This window comes from Brienomyrus brachyistius, chromosome 16, assembly GCF_023856365.1.
Source record: "Brienomyrus brachyistius isolate T26 chromosome 16, BBRACH_0.4, whole genome shotgun sequence".
Classification (NCBI taxonomy): Eukaryota; Metazoa; Chordata; class Actinopteri; order Osteoglossiformes; family Mormyridae; genus Brienomyrus; species Brienomyrus brachyistius.
The window spans coordinates 15,440,124-15,443,672 of record NC_064548.1 but is presented as its reverse complement, the minus strand read 5'-3'; the positions used below and the strand labels follow the sequence as shown (position 1 = coordinate 15,443,672).

The following is a 3,549-nucleotide window of genomic DNA, read 5'->3' as shown; positions in this document are numbered from 1 at the left end:
GTGAGTAAAAAGTTTAAATATGTCGGCTAGTCTGTGTAGTCTTATTAAATGTGAATTTTGCTTCCGCGCTCGTTCTAAGCAAAACCAGAAGCCTGTTTTTCTTTCTTTGCAGTGGGTGTGCACCTTTTTATTTAGTTTGATGCCTGTGAAATCTACAGGATTCGTCCTGTTATGTTACTTACCAGATGCCGATCCGCGGCTGGCTGTACAAACGGATGCATGTACATGTGTTTCATTGCCACAAATGTCATACGCCTTGTAATATCACAATATTACCGTGTAATGGTGTAATATTACCATGAATTGTAGAAGAAATCCTGCAGCATCGATGTCTAATAGTCTGTGTGCTGACACAAATTATTTGGCAGTAATTGGCATTAGTAGTCCTTGCGTTTGGTAGGGCAGGGAGCGAGCGAGAGAGAAACGCGATTAACGGTAATACTGCATCTTTTAACGCACGGAGTGCAGCCTCACTCCCACACTCTCACTCGGAGATGACTATAAATGGAAGGACAGTGCCTCGGGATGACTGTGCCCAGCTTTGGAGCTGAGTCTAAATACGTCTCCTGAAAGACAGACAGACCTGTAATCTCCAGCACAATACACACACACACATACACACACACACATATAATGTTAGGGGATGTTGGATGCCAGTGATGTTGCATCATGTGCTGTGACGGAACGAGCAGCTTGCACAGTTCCACTACCAAGAGGAGGGATGTTAAGTCTGAAAGGTGCTATAGTCCAGGCAGCAGAGCCAATGGTGCTGAGGATGCTTAGGGGGGAGTGAGTCGGGAGGGGGGAGGTGGGGGTGGGGGGTCCTCCATGTGCTGCTGTCTCTATCTCTCTCATCATCCTCACCACACTCTGTAGGTCATTTGCAGTTTTTATTGTCTTCTACTGGACACATGCTGTTACAGGGTCCAGGAGATGGGAAATGAGACTGGCTGGGAAGGTTGACTGGAAGATACACTCCCGCATCCGTCCTTTAGCCAATTAAACAGCTGTTACCTTTGAGGCATCTGTCATGTCCGAATACCATAAACCTCCTAAAATATAGGTCACTGTTACTAAGACGCATGAACTACCAAGACATTGACCATGCTTTAGCGGGGAAGCTTCCAAGTGACCATGAAGACAAATTTAACGCTCAGGTTGGGTTTACAGTGCAAGCCCGTCGAAACACAGATGAATCCCTTGGTCATAGTGAATGTAATCTGTCAATGTGTCTGGCTCTGTTTCAGACTGTATAATCAATAACAGATAATGAATTGTGTTGTGAGTCAATGTATCCACTCTCTTGTCTTTGGGGCCACTAAAGGTCAAGCTTGTTTTTACACAGGGATCTATGTCTGGCTTTAATGGGATGTGAAGAAAAACTCTAGGCTCCGTTGAAGGGTTGCTGCATTCTCTGGTCTGCATGTACTCAACCTAAAACAACAGAAGACTGTGTGGTAATATCCTCCTGAAATCCAGAGGGGAAAAAGTTAAAAAAAAAAAATATTGATTGAAATTTTCATTTGACAGGACGAGGAAGTTTGCAAGGTCACATCCCAATACCTAATTAGATCTCAAACCCCTAACTGTCCTCTTTAAGGAACAACTTTACAGAAACAGCAATACAGATTAGCATGCACAGTATGAGAGAGTATGAAAAAAAATGATGTCCTCTGCAGAGGACACAAAAAATGAATTGCTGGATGTCCGGAGGATGTATACTAGATATGATTTGTGCAATAATTTTTTGCTATTGGACTCAGGTTGCCACACGGACATGAGAACAATGAGTTTCCCATGGCTGTATATTTGTAATGTGTGGTATGGACGGGGCGTCACAAGACTAGAATGTTGCACATTCATTTTAAAATTCTGAAGGGATTTATATCTTTATGTTATATCCTGCCCATGCTTCATATTTCGTGTTTTTAATAGGATAAAATATAAACTGTTCAAAACTATTAACTGATTAATGCCAGATAGAATTCAGTTATTTATTTGCAAGTTCGGTGCCTAAGGCTGCCATGGTTGTTAGTGGCTACATTCTGAGGTTAGAATGTTTTCCAGTTCATACTGTAATTCATTTATATATACAAATATCTTATCAGCTGAATGCAAGGATGTAGAATGGAGGGTTGCAAGGAATAGCGTCCTTCCCTGAATCAACATAAAACCCGCATCTATGCTAGAAAGATCAGAGAGTGGGGCTGTCTGGGTTACCGCGTATTTAGATTACTGTGCAATTCATACATTTTGGGATGTGAGTGTTTATCCTGAATTCAGTTTTCCTCAGGATATGAATCCTGCACTGGCTATTTTTTCTTTATTGTCTATATTAAATAGCGTGTATAGTAGAGCACAATTGCAGAGATTTATACAGTTGATTGCAAAACTGACTTTACCGTAACTGAATGTTGCTTGTGTTTCATGCCAGCTTCCATAACACAGTGTTGTGGGTCCCCCTTTTCCAAGGTTTAGTGTGGTTTTGTGAGGGCAGGGAGCCAGCAGACTAATCAGTCATATTATCTGAACTGTGGAATCAAAGTGTCAACGTAATATTGCTTAAAATATTTTTAGTTGAGGATGTACCATAGTCTGCAGGGATTCTACTTTTTTTTGTGATCTCGTGGGTTTCACCTAGTCTAGAACGGTTTTATAGGAACGCTCTGCTTATTGGGGAGATACCGGGGGATAGTGAGGGAACCGGTGTCCTATCCTAAACGGGTGGATGTATATGCGTGAAGATTATCTCAGTTGTCTGAGTTGGATGTGAGGGCTACAGCTGACTCAGGCATTTAGAAAAAAAATAAGCATCTAGACCTCTAGTTATAGTTGCACGGGTATGGGTGGGTGGGTAGTATGGGTGGGTGCTGCACACCAGGCTCACTGGGAATACTTGGGGCAAATTAAACCTTCCTTTCTTTTTTTTGTTGTTGCCCAATTGAACAGCTGTTAGCTGTGAGGTTCCTGTCATGCACCAGATCACTTCAAAACATGTCCACTGCATCATAGTAACTAATGGGCACCGTCTACCAAGAAAATAGTCATTCATTAGCAGGAAAGACTGAAGGGGTCTTTGGGGGCTTTTCCCCACTATACCACGCTGTGAACTTTTCTGATAACTCTCCATGGAAAAATTGAAGGAAATTGATCAGAAAGAAACAAATGGATGACAGGGAAAGGTAACATGTTTCTGAATGTAAGTGGCAGTGGAAAACAAATCACTAACAGCTAATAAGATGAGCTGGAGTATTATTCTAAGACGTTATGTGTTCCGGCACAGGATGAACAAGTAATCTGGCATATGTTAAAAAGGTTAGGGTGACTGGCCTCTATATGCAGCTACCCAAATTAACAGCCTCTGATTGCACTATAGCCCTTTTCTGAAACCGCTTTTTCTATTCCGAGTCACAAGGGGCCCAGAGCCTACAGGCACAAGGCAGGGAACAGTCCAGAAGGGGCTACCAGCCCATTGCAGGGCACATTCATACAAGCATACCCATGGGCAATTTTAAATGCTCATTGGATATTATATCATGTTTCTGGACT

The 3,549-nt window shown here is 42.3% G+C and overlaps 1 protein-coding gene across 3 annotated transcripts in view; it reads left to right on the top strand.

Annotated features, from left to right (window-relative positions):
* Positions 1 to 3,549, top strand: part of LOC125710073 (unconventional myosin-XVI-like) — a 99,263-nt gene that overhangs the window by 14,149 nt on the left and 81,565 nt on the right. The window lies entirely within an intron of this gene.